We start from the raw sequence: 14,208 nt of genomic DNA on the forward strand, positions 1-14,208 counted from the left end.
ACATAGGACCACGCTAGCCAGCGTTCAGGTTAAAAGAGTCTTTATTGGATTACAGGTTCCATTTCCAAACTGCAATGTGCAGCCCTACTTCTTCTAGGTCAGACCGGCGAAGACCCGTCTGAGTCTCCGCCTCTAGCACACCAGCTTAATACCCTAGCCTTGCTCCACCTCCTGCGCCTTTCCTTCCGTCTCTGGGTCCTTCTGCCCCCCGGGGTCTCTTCTTTCCTACTCTCTTCTGACGCGGACCCCCCTGACCCTTCCGCCTCCTTGCGGCGGGCTTTGGGACCTGGCTCACTCTCTGGGCTGCTTACTGCGCCAGCTTCCGCTACATTTGAACTTGGCGCGCGCGCCCAACTCTCCACCTTCCTCTTGATCGTTTCGTCGCTCCCCGAGGTGGGCGTGACTACTCCTGACTCATGCCCTCCCTCCTTCTGAAAGCCTCCGGAACCCGATATCTGGTCCCCTTCCTCCCCGCTGCTCCCGGCTGGGTACGTGGGTCCCGATCTCCAACTGCTGCTCTCTGATCCCTCTCTGGACCCTTCTTCCTGGGGTGTCCCCCTGTTTTCCCCCCTTGCTCTGACCGCTGGCGCTCCCTTCTGGGAATCCTCGGACTCACTGGATAAGCTCGGCGATCTCGGTTCGTCATCCCCACTCATCTTTCCTTCGTATTCCTCCCCCTCGCTCTCTGTCTCCTCCCTTCTCTGCGTCTCTGCTCCTGAACCCCTGACAGATACTTATACAGGTATGGACCTTATGCATGAACTGACTAGAGAATGAACTGATCCACTGGGTCTTTTGCTTTTTTCGTTGAACTTTCTGAGACTTCCGTTGAAATCTACAATTTGATACAATGAATAGTACACCTTATTTATTCAAAAGTACAGCTGGTTATGTCTTGTGTGTTTATTGAGTATGTTTCACGTAACCATAGGTTTGTTGTTGTTGCAAAGGTTTCAAGGAAGTCAAAGGAAATCATTTATGCATATTGCTACATAGAACCAAAAACCTGGCAGATCTCTCAAATTGAGCTCTAGCAAGTAGCAACATCAGGTGGCCATTAAATGTAGTCACTCCACATGTATATCATAGACATTTATCTAAATGTATCAAGGAATCAATAGCAGATGTGCTAATGATGAACATTGGGACATATTTGTTCTAGAGCAGAACGAGAGACTTTGTAACAATTATCCTCACACCCCTTGATGATTCTTTCAGGGAAGGGTACTGTTGGGGCAGGATGGCCCTATAAGCATTGCTAAAGGAGGAAATGCATTAGTAAAGAGGACCAAAGGGGCACAGAATTGCATAAAGATTGCATATGATAATTTTATGCAAATATAAAAAAGATCATTATAATTTAAATCCCATAGTAGGGAAGACTATGACCACATGATCTGTGTGCCTGCAAATTCTGCTGTCCAAGTGCTGATCAGGTACCTCTCTAGGGGGCAACCATCTTTTTCTTTGAACAATTCCCAAGAAGGAACTGCATATTATGACAAAGGTCACTTTCTGGGAATAGAAATATTTTTTACTCATCCAACAGTGAATTCACTAGCTGATCCGAAGAGCTGTAACACGCTTTAAAAAGAAAGAAGCCAGCTTTAGGCCACCTTGCAAATACTTGAGAGCCAGTGTGATGTAGCGGTTAAGAGCGGTAGATTCATAATCTGGTGAACCGGGTTCACGTTTCCGCTCCTCCACATGCAGCTGCTGGGTGACCTTGGGCTAGTCACACTTCTCTGAAGTCTCTCAGCCCCACTCACCTCACAGAGTGTTTGTTGTGGGGGAGGAAGGGAAAGGAGAATGTTAGCCGCTTTGAGACTACTTCGGGTAGTGATAAAGCGGGATATCAAATCCAAGCTCTTCTTCTTCTACTTTTAAAAAACAGAACCATTATGATTTCTCTGGATTTTTTTTTAAAAAAACAACAAGACATGCATGGGGAAACATGGACCCTTGACAAGCCATATGAAAAAAAAAATGACAGAAAATGCAAAGTGGCTGAGCTGTCAACCCGCAGTTGTTTATAGGTGGGGTATATTTGGCATTACAGTGGTACCTTGGGTTACAGACGCTTCAGGTTACAGACTCCGCTAACCCAGAAATAGTACCTCGGTTAAGAACTTTGCTTCAGGATGAGAACAGAAATTGCGCAACAGCGGCGTGGCAGCAGCGGGAGGCCCCATTAGCTAAAGTGGTGCTTCAGGTTAAGAACAGTTTCAGGTTAAGAACGGACCTCCAGAACGAATTAAGTTCTTAACCCGAGGTACCACTGTATAAGCTGCATAGACGGAATGCCACTCAGGAACCACATATCAGCCACTCCTAGAAGGGAGAATATGAGAGTAAGAAAACATGACCAAATTTGGGTGCTTCAAAATTTAGACACTCCCTCTGTGTGTCAGAGGCAGTGGTGTAGTGTGGGAGGCTGTGGCCCAAGGCACATTTTTTGAGGGGCCCAACCAGGCACCCCCACATTCAGGATCACTCATTGAACCCTAGCTCCGGCATGCAAGGGAGCTGCAGAGACAGCTTCCTTGCACGGTCCAATGCCACCAGCCGCAGCTCCATCCATGGGTAGAGAGAGGAAATTGGGTGGCAACCTACTGTCCTGGGCAGTGGCACACGAGGAAGCTGCCCTTGCCCCTGGCTGTGGCACCTTCACCCCCAAATCAAGCATAACCCGGGGATGGAGGGAGGGTGCGGTGTGCAAGGCACCTTCACTAAAATGCATCCACCATAGACCTCTGGCTACCTTTATTCTCTTCCAATTTCTTGTCAGTCTAATGCAAATTATTATCCTTTTGGCAGGTACAGTATCACATCTTTGTACTGATTTAAGTTTGGCTGACCTTTAGTCATTAATACATTTTAGGAATAGATAGATAGATAGATAGATAGATAGATAGATAGATAGATAGATGATAGATAGATAGATGATAGACAGATAGATAGATAGATAGATAGATGATAGATAGATAGATAGAGAAACGTGTGCACACCACATTATTTTAATTAAGAAATTGTCATAATGGTGGTTTGTTCCATGCCTGTCCCTAGGCATAAATATCTGGGGACGTAACATTTCTATTCTAATTGTGCATGTGTGTGTGTACATGCCATAAAGGCTTGAAATGCATACTAGAACATACATTAGCTACAATAGCTTGCTTTTAGCAGACGGCATGCACAATTCCTTTCAAGCTCCATTGCACTAGATACTATTTTTTGCTTATCCAATTACACTGATAATATACACAAAATGGGCTTATATGTAACATTGACAGTGGCTAATGTCTGTTTTCCTGATGCACATCTCAGATAAAGCATATTAATGTGAAAGCCTGGTTCCATTAAAATCAATGGGTAAACTCCCATTAACTTCAGTGGAATCATGAATTTACTGATAAAAATTTTGAACACACTGTTCTTCTCCCTCAGGTTAATAGAACCAAACATAACAAGCCACATTAAGGCTAGCTCTAGCTGTTTCCACATAAACACACTAGGATTAAGCATTTCAAGCAATTAGAGGATTGTGGATGATCAGGACCTTGGGACTCAAGCATTCTTGGAAGGCTCAGTTAGGCAACAGGACTAGTAGGGGAGGATTTCATCCTGGTTGCCATATTGTCAAGTTTGTTGACTGAATAGGGGCAGGCTTTTTATATGGACCATCTACCACATGATGGCTTGGAAAATGGGAAACTCTCTGTTAGAGGACAACTTAAACAGGAAGTTTATTATATCGCTGCAACAACAAGAAAACAAGAAACACTCAACACTATACGTACAACTCAGTCAAGTGCCAACTAGTGATTAAACTATATAATGACACAACCCTCACAGAGGCAATCATGTTAGACAGCAAATAACTTCCAGAGACCTTCAGAATATTTCCAGATCCTTCTTACACAGTCATAGTTTTGACTCTCTCATTCTCTTCTAGGCTGTGTTGTAGGCGGAAGAAAAATGGGTGTTCTGTTAAAGCTTTGGTGGATCCAGCTGACTGACTGAAAAGACTTTCTGGGAACTTCCAGAACTCACAAAATTATTATGGACAGCAATGACAGCCTACCAAGGTATTTAAGCAGATATTGGGTGGCCATCTGTCATGGATGCTTTAGCTGAGATTCCTGCATTGCAGAGAGTTGGACCCAGCTCTACAATTCTATAAGGTCAACAGCAGAAAGACTCTCACCCCCCCCCCGGTGGCCACCCAACCAGGTGCCGCGGAGGGGGCGTGTTCAGCAGCCTTTTGCTGCAGCGCCAGCCTCTCCCTGGCCTCATTCCTCATCATCGTCCCGTCACGAGTCACCCACCCTCCACTCCCTTTTAGTTAGGGCTTAGGTCATTGGCCTTGCTATGGACCTTAGGTTGGTCGCCCTGGTTGCCCGGGGGGCCTGGTAGGAGTTTTTCCATTTGGCATTAGGCTTTTTGGTTTCTTCGCCTACCTCGTAGCAATCGTCACAACTTTTGTGGTATTGGTGGGTAGGTTAGGCATTGGAATAATGTGTTGTGGTGTGTCAAAGTGCTAGGTGTGGCCATCGCCTATGCCTTCATTTTTTAGGGGTATTCCGTTAAAGGAATCTGGCGGTCGTGTATTCTGTCCGATGCCTGCTTGGCGGGAGGCCATGGCACGACCCTCGGTGACAGCAGGGGTGAGCCTATAGTTGGATTAGCATCAACAGGCTCCACCTACTGGTGAATAAACCCACTTGTTTCGATCCAATGCCTAAGCCAATACCTTTTCATTGCTGTAATCAATAAAGTTGTGGCCTTTTCTAGCCCATCAACCTTATATCACGTGTCCTTGTGTTTTCATTTCACTTCGCGGGGGTTGGGTCCTCGAACCACAAGTAACTACTCCGGTCAATGCCAGAGACAACAGCGACTTAGAGAATGACTGGTCTGAAACCAACTAATTTCCTTATCTGACCCCTGTGCCATCTGAAGGCAGCCCTGTATAGGGAATTTTTTAAATGTTTAATGTTTCATTATGTTTTTAGAGATGGGTAGGGTAATAATAATAATAATAATAATAATAATAATAATAATAATATCATCATCATCATATAGGACATCCCTATTTTAATCAGAGAAATGTTGAAGGGTGTGGAACTCAAGCCAGATTTGGTAATGTCCCCTAGTAATGGTTGTGGTGCAAAATGGATACAAAGTGGTATAAAAAGAATACTAGAAACACTTTAAGACTATATTTATATCTATGTCTTTTTTGTGTAACAATGCAAATGTGCTAGATGTACTTTGAGAAAACCAAGAGTTGACCCTTATAGACTCTTGAAGAACACAAGTGGCTTTTATACATATTTCTCAAAAATCCAGGTTCAATTATTGATCACAAAGCCCTGGGGGGGAAAACAGTCAGGAAAAATATAGCAAGTAGAATGAGATACATATAATTAAATGATTAACAAAACACTAGAATGACTGGTTTTTAAAACTATTCAGCTTTATTTGCTCCATTTAACAATGCACAGTGTTATTTATAGGAGAATGCAAATGTCCTAGCATTAATTCAGAGAACTGCCCTACAAACAATGTAAGAAATTGCTAAATGAAATGAAAAATGCAAACCGCTGAAAATGTGAAACAGTTGCGCTGGCTTTATGCAAATGTGAATATCACTAACTATAGTAAAATAATAATGATATCAATAAATATGTTCTCATTTAAGTCCTGCATAAAATTTAAACTTCCATCCCTAGAAAATTAAAGAATATCTGGAGTACACATTCTGCTTGGCATTTATTTTATGGACCCATTTGAGGGGGGGGGGTAACTGGAAGCTGCTATTTGGACAGTTTTGATTGCTCAGACTTGTTTTCCCTCAAGATGTTTTCTTAATGTTTGAAACACATAAATACCATTGTTCTTCCTGAAACTGGATTATGCTAACATTGCAGAAACATATTGTACCACATTAACCTAATGGGCATGCACAACGTTTCTAAAACCTTTTGTAAATTGTATTTCTGCACCTGCCTTGCTGTTCTGCTTTTATAGGGCAGATTTCATTGCCATTTTTCTTTGACAACAATACCACATTATGATTTTTGATGGTAGTAAAGCAACATACACATGTTAATAATGCTCTAGAGGTTGTGGGCCACCCAAATGGTTAAAAACATACTATACACTCTGTCACTGAAAATAACAGAACCTAAAAGTGTCCATCTATGTAGCTAGATTTTACAATCCTGTGCTCTGCCTAGTACACCTCTTGCATTTCCTAGCTTTTTAGTGCACACTGTGAACATATTCCCATCTGTCTTCAGGTTGATGTATCTGAATAAGTGTGCTTTGCCCACAAAATGGCAAGCTACAGCAATCTTTAATGAATCACAAGGTCTCACATATTTCATTAACACTTTCGTGCTTTGAATCTCCTACCAGCTTTACATAATATATATATTAAAAGGTAAGGTTAAGGTCTAAACCACTGAGCCTCTTGGGGCTTGCCAATCAGAAGGTTGGCAGTTCGAATCCCCACAATGGAGTGAGCTCCCATTGCTCTGCCCCAGCTTCTGCCAACCTAGCAGTTCAAAAGCACACCAGTGCAAGTAGATGAATAAGTACTGCTGTGGCGGGAAAGTAAATGGCATTTCCATGTGCTCTGGTTTCCATCACATTATTCTGTTGAGCCAGAAGTGGTTTAGTCATGCTGGTCATATGATTCGGAAAGCTGTCTGTGGACAAACGCCGGCTCCCTTGGCCTGAAAGCGAGATGAGCGCTGCAACCTCATAGTCGCCTTTGACCGGGCTTAACCATTCAGGGGTCCTTTACCTTTACCTTTTAATATATATATTGCCCAGACAGGTGCATACTTGTGACTCATGAGAATGGGGAATATAACTCAAACTGGACAGCAGTGCAGGTGAAATCAGGCCACAACATTTTTGATGAAACAGTGGGTAAGCAGGGTTGGTCTGGCTGTAGGGTAAGTCTTCCTTATTCTACTTGAAAGGCTAGCCTTGAGGATGGGTGAGAAACTCATTGGGCAAAATGGCCCTGAACTGTTGGTGGATCAGAACTTTAAGAGGCCTCAGCCTCTCCTCCTTCTCACAAGATCCTGTGGGATGATTGCTATCCCACAAACTCTTGTGAGAGCAGCCCGTGTGACCAGGCAAAGTCAATTTTCTTGTAGGACATGCCTAGAAAGAGGCTTAGATTGCAGTGTCATCAGAGCAAGACACATCCACGGTTCCATTCAGCAGAATGAACAGAAGGGCCCCCAATGAAGAAGGGCAGTAACACTCACATATTGACATAAGTGAAGCAACAGACATTACTGTCTCTGTGGTTGCTTTAAGCATTGGTAGCTACAACTGCTGAAAATCAAAGCCATTGACTTAGTTGCTGAAATGTTATAGAATGTTCACAAACATTCCAATGCCTGAACTTCTTTTTAAAAAGTGAACAGGACCAAGGGGTGGGGAGGGGGCCATATACTGCAGATTATGATGGGTGGGAGAAGTAAACACTTTTGATGTTGTTTAGTCGTTTGGTCGTGTCCGACTCTTCGTGACTCCATGGACCAGAGCACGCCAGGCACTTCTGTCTTCCACTGCCTCCCACAGTTTGGTCAAACTCATGTTGGTAGCTTCGAGAACACTGTCCAACCACCTCGTCCTGTTCCATCCCCTACTCCTTGTGCTCTCCATCTTTCCCAACATTAGGATCTTTTCCAGGGAGTCTTCTCTTCTCATGAGGTGGTCAAAGTATTGGAGCCTCAGCTTCACAATCTGTCCTTCCAGTGAGCACTCAGGGCTGATTTCCTTAAGAATGGAGAGGTTTGATCTTCTTGCAGTCCATTGGACCTTCAAGAGTCTCCTCCAGCACCATAATTCAAAAGCATCAATTCTTCGGTGATCAGCCTTCTTTATGGTCCAGCTCTTACTGAACTTTTAACCATCCATCAGTGTGTGTGTCTATGAAAATGGCACAGTGAGTTCTGCATTCTCAAGCATATTGTATGTGAGTAGAGCAAATGAGTGTGTGCATGAAAACAGGCATGGGAAGAGGAGGAAGAAGGGGGAATGGACACAGAGGAGGCAAATAAACACATCTATAAATTTCCATGGGCCTGTTCTTGTAAATTAAATTAAATCTCCAAGGAAAGGAGGAAGCCTGCTTTTTGGCCAATCTGGATCAATGCGGCACAGTTCTCATAAGTAAGAAGTTCTCCTCTCCCCCCCCCCAAGACATTTACCTTCAGTCTACTTCCCTTTAATTGAAAATTTCACTTCAGCAAGTGAGCAACTTTTTGTTCCCCTGCCTCATAATAGTTTAACTGAATCAGTTCTTTTCAGGGTATCTTAATTGAGGCGAAGGGGGGAAATCTGAAACCTCTTAGAAAGTGATCAACACTCTGAGTTCGTTAATATCTCACAGGAAATGTTGAGTGACAGCTAAACCGCTATCTTTTTATCCTTGGGCTGTTCTGTCATTTCTGTCTCTTATTACCCACCTACGTCCCATCTCATTTTCCTATTCTCTGGCATCTGTCTTGCTGTGACTTGACTCTAAAAATGTTCATGAGGTATTCAAGTTGAGCACATAGGCTGTATTATTAGTAGGTGTCAAATCTTTATTCATTAAGTTCATTTGGTTTTCTGATTATTTATATGATCCTTTAGCCTTCTGTAGCTGATTATACAGCATTCTTTCTTGAATTTTAACTCTACTTTCCCCAGTATGAATATTTTACATCTTAATGTATTCAAAAACGTTCCAGTTCCACTTGAAAAAGTGGTCTCTCCTCCCCGCACCCGCTCTTCCCTGGAAGTTTCTTTTAGGGCAAAACACTGCCTATTGAATTAATGTGGGTATAAAAATAGGGACACAGCAGAAAACAAGAGAGTTTACTGTGTTGGGAAATAGACAACTGGGTTCAAATGGACACACCCAACCATTGACATTTCCTCAGGGCCATACCTACCATTAGCAGAGTGAGGCAGGGACCTCATGAAGCACATCTTTGCTGGTCATGACAGAGCAGGAAATGTTTAGGAGTCTAGTTTATTGTTGTTATAGTATTACTGTCAGAGGGGGGATGAGATATTTGTGTTTGTTTGGACTTGTACAAGGGTAAAAGATTATTGGGAAATGATCCATAATGAATTGAAAAAAATGTCTAAAAGTACTTTCCCAAAAACCTCCGGAGTCCTTTCTGTTGGGGATAATTCAGATTGAAATTCCCAGGTGTCAAAAAAAGGTTATTTATGTATGCTACTACTGCGGCCCATGTTTTGTTAGTCCAAAAATGGAAAACGAGCGAGGTCCCAACCAAAGAAGAATGATAACTTAAGTTGGCAGAATATGCACAACTTGGAGACTTAACATATAGAATAAGAGAACAAGAAGAACATACGTTTAGAGAAGACTGGAAACTGTTTATTGAATATATAGGAAATAACAGTGTACAGCTGAAAATGCTGGCAGCATTAAGATAAATTCAACAGTGTAAACAAGTTTTCATGGATGCAATAATGGAATACTGAATGGTATAGTTTTTGTAAAATGTGCAGGGATTTATGATGTGTAAAATGAACCATGGAAAGAGAAGGGAAGCCATTGGTATCTTGACTGTTGACCGAGGGCAGCCTATTTGCTACTCTGGCTCAGATAGCAAGACATTTTGTTCCAGCCCTCTTTTACTGCTAACAGTTATCCCTGTCTCACATTCTCATTAGTTTGTAATGATTTCTAAAAACACAAGCAAACCAGAAACTTGAGTATTAGAGACACCCACTGATAAATGAGGTCACTACGACTGGTCTTGGGATTGTGGTCAGAAAGATAGATAGATGAGGATTATTTTATATATTTCTTTATTCACAAGATTTACACGCTGCCCTTCAGCACTGTTTCCGAGGGTGTTTACCGAAGCAGAATAAAATACAAAAAAGAAAGAAGAATCTAGCAAGCAACAGTAAATACATATAAATTGCAGAAAATGTAAATACATTTGTCTGACACTCTGGATGATCTGACCAGCTTTGTAACTGCTGCTCTTGGTTGTGTGTGTGGGTGGGAGGCATACAAAAATGCATTACTTTATGGGGAAATCCTTGCAAAAATTGCATACAAAAGGGTGTATATTAGGAGGAAATTGCATAAAAATGTTGACCAATTATCGTGACGAGTTTTTAAAAATTCAAATTGATATGCAAATGTGGAGAACTAAATTGAAGATTGGAAAAAATGAGGAATTGAGCAAAACCCAAACTGACAATGGGACATTCAGTCAACAAATCAATGTTAATTCTCATCCTGAAGACTATACACACCGTGTTTTAGATCAAAGGGTAGCCAATTACTTTAAGCAGATACGATACCCAGCACCTCTTTGTCATCTCCATTCAAGTCATACATCTGAAAAGTTTAACATTCACTCAAGCTTCCCTCCAGATGTGACACAGAAAGTGCTCATGAAAGCCCTGGGAATCAATGGTCCTGTTGCCACCCTGTCAAATGTGTTGAAAACTTGCAGGGAAAACCCAGTTGCAACATGATATGGGCAAACTGTCTATTGTGGAGTTTCTGAAGTTCTTCCAAGCTTAGAAAGGCTATGAGGCCGTGTTTCTGGTAGCCTTTGCAGCACTGTGTCAGCTCTTGCACATTAAAGTAAATGTTCATCAGCAGGCCATCCAGAATCTCTAGAATCAATGTACTGTACTATACTGTTTTTTGTTTGTTTGTTTGTTTGTTTGTTTGTTTGTTTGTTTTGGTAACTGGTTCTAGCATGCCAGTTTGAAGCTCCAAAAAGCAACAGAGTTGGGAGGTCTTCTAAGAAAACATTCCCCCTCCCCCACTTTGAAGAAAGCAGTGGTTGCCTGGGACCAATTTTCTGGACACTCTCTCTCTCTCTCTCTCTCTATATATATATATATATATATCTGAATTGGAGCGGCTGCCTCTGCTCTTAGAAAAAGTGGAGGTCTAATGTATGCAAAGTGCTCTGAGGTCTTTGGAAAAGCCCTTTATAAATTAATCATTGCAATGATCTTTCAAATCACATCAATAGTTGCTGCCAGAATGCCTTTCTGCATTCCAAACCATATTTGGGGACTGTGAACTTCTAATAAAAGAATCTAATATATTCTATAAATGAGTGTTTAGAATTAACTGAGACTCTTGAGTTAATCAGATTGTTTCCTACAATAATGATCACATGGAGTAGCTGAAATATTCTGCACATATACATTGCAGGTATAAGCTGCTGAGGAGTTGTTCTACACACCCAGCCTCTTCTCCAGTCCCAGAATTTCAGACAAATATGTGCAAGCATAAACATGGTCAACATATTTTCAAGGGTATGCATGCATAGGGATTTGTACAGGATTTGTCTTTAGCCTTCCTTCTCCCAAAGACGTCCTTCAAGACAGCAAGTTTACTTCAAGTCAGGGTTTACTCCCAAGTGCTTTCCCATGAGTTAGTGCAGATCAGTGGATGTTTAGGATCAGGGTTTTCTTTCTCCTAGAAAGACTACCTTCCCAGGTTGATGAGCCTCATCTGCCCCATCTTTTCCTTCTACAGCACATGCAGAAATTGCTTTCTGGACCATTGGACCCATTATTGGTCTTGTCTGCTCAGTCCCCCAGAGCCTGTCTTCACATGCAGGGGATAGACAAGTCCCTAACTCACAGAGGGTTTAAGACCTATTGACTACCCTCCACTGGTTTAGCCAACCAGTTGAAGCCATTTCCCGGGGTTTGGCTGCTGTCACATGCTGATATCTTCTAGAAGCCACAGGTGAAAGCTGAGTGCAGGGTGGAAACCAAATGTGGACAAACAATCCCAGACAGAGCACAGAATGGCTCCCACCAAAAATACTGCCCTCCCCTAACTCCCCATACACCCCACTGTGTGATGCAAAATAGCAGTGCATGACACAATGAACTTTCCCTTTGCATAAAAGAAACATTCTGTGCAATAGAGGCAAAGGGGAAATACAATAAGCTAGCAGTCAGTTTGATTCTTAAAGAGAAAACTTTCATTAACTTATGCAGGTATATTTAGTATGACATCCTATTTCAGAGAATAGCTCTGAGTGCTTGCTGGAAATGCATAAAAATAAAATAAAAATGTCCTTTTTTGTTCTTGATGTATCTTTCCTGAAATTGTTATTCCCACGTGAAGATCTTTCTAAAAAATGTAGATTTCCCCACATTGAGATGTTTCTTTCTTTTTTCACTTCCCCACTACTACATTGCATTAAATGATGCACTACTTTATTTCCATATGTTGCGAAATGGAATGAATTGAGGGGAAATTATAGTGTGCCCCCCATCTCTCAATTATCCTATGACTGCTTTGATGTGACAACCAAGCAGAATGTGGAGGCCAGATCTGAAATCTACTGCTGGGCTGAGGCAGAGAATGATAATGAGGCTGCTGAATCCACTTTGGTTGCCTAAGGCTGCTTTGCTTCATGGAGTACCACTTGATGTTGACATCTTTGTGTCTTGAAAGGCAATGCGGTGAAGTCAAACCACTATGGTAACAGGACCAAAGTGACCTCCTCAGGGTGCAAGCCTATGCAGTGTTTATGGAGGACTTGGGCCGCTCCAAATACAAGACCTCCCTCTTGGCCTAGCTGATGTGCTCCCAAGGAAATCAGAGCAATGTGTTTGGCACCAGCTTGGATACAGGAGTTGCTGGCAAGGAGGCATGGAAGGCACCATCCAACCATCTTAGGCACAACGCTCAAGATTTGTGTAGGGTTTGCTTCTTAGCCTTTTCTTCTCCTGAAGATATCACAGAAGGCAGCAGAGCTTTCCTTCTCCTAAATGGGCTACCTCCCCAGGTTGACGAGCCCCATCTGCCCCTCACTTCCTTCTACGCCATGTGTAGAAACTGCCTTCTTGACCATTGGACCCACTATTGGTCTTGTCCACTGAATCTGCCAGAGCCTGTCTTTGTGTGCAGAGAGAAGTCCCTAACTCACCAAGGGTTTGAGGCCCATTGGCTACCCTCAACTGGTTTAGCCAGCCAGTTCAAGCCATTTCCCATGATGTGGCGGCTGTCGTATGCTGACAGCTTCTAGGAAACACAGGTGAGAACTGAGTGCAGGATGAGAACCAAAGGTGGACAAACTACCCCAGAAGGAGCGCAACATGCCCCCCCTATAAGAAGGAGTGCCCCTCCGCTAACATCCCAAACACCCCTACCACTTGTATATCAGTATTTTTTATTAACAAATATTATATAATAATTTTATACAATGGTCCTATAGCAGGGATTGTTAGATAGTGTTCCCTTCCAGATATTGTTGAGTTGCAACTTCCATTATTCCTGGTCATTGGTCATGCTAACTGGGGCTGGTGAGAATTGTCCAACAGCACCTGAAGACATGGTGCATTTCCACCCTACAGCAAGGAGTAGGAATTTATCATTAGCACAGTTGCCTAATTGGGTCAGAAGGGAAGAAGGGTCCACTCTGCCCACTTTGTAAGACCCATTGTCAACCTTGGAGGCCCCCGGCATAAGCTGGCACAATTATGAGTGAACCAACCAACTTTTTAAAAGGTAGTGTGTTTTCTCTCTTACCTGCTTGCAAGGACATTTATAAAAAAAACTTCATGTAAAATAGGTCTAGGTCTGTCAGTTGCTATTAGCCATGACTACTCAACAGAACCTCAGTGTTTAAAAGCACTTCACATCAGAGTGCTAGAAATGTTAAAAATAAATAGCGGGAGATCGTCTTCACTTTCATACCCTCCTGTTGAGAGTATGATATCCAACGGCATAATGTTCACAATTGGGGGAATTGAGTGCTGGAGTTGATAGAACTTACTCTGAACAGTCAAGGCAATTCTTAGGTTCATCAGCTTCTCTATTTATTTATTTATGTATGTATTTATTTTTAATGTTTTTCTACAGCCTTTCTGTACATCACCAAGGCAGTGGACAACACATCTAAAACAATAAAGCCTTAAATGGCTCAAGACCACAATACCTCAAGGACAGACTCTTTCCATATGAAGCTACCCAGACCCTGAGGTCTGGAGGGTGGCAACATGAGAACAGGCCTTCTCTGCAGTGGCTCCCTGTCTGTGGAATGCTCTCCCCAGGGAAGTTTGCCTGATGCCTTCATTATACACCTTTAGGCGCCAGGCGAAAATGTTCCTTTTTAACCAGGCCTTTGGTTGATCTGATTTACATCCTATGCCCTT

This window comes from Podarcis bocagei (assembly GCF_964188305.1).
Source record: "Podarcis bocagei genome assembly, chromosome: 9".
In the NCBI taxonomy this organism is placed as follows: domain Eukaryota; kingdom Metazoa; phylum Chordata; class Lepidosauria; order Squamata; family Lacertidae; genus Podarcis; species Podarcis bocagei.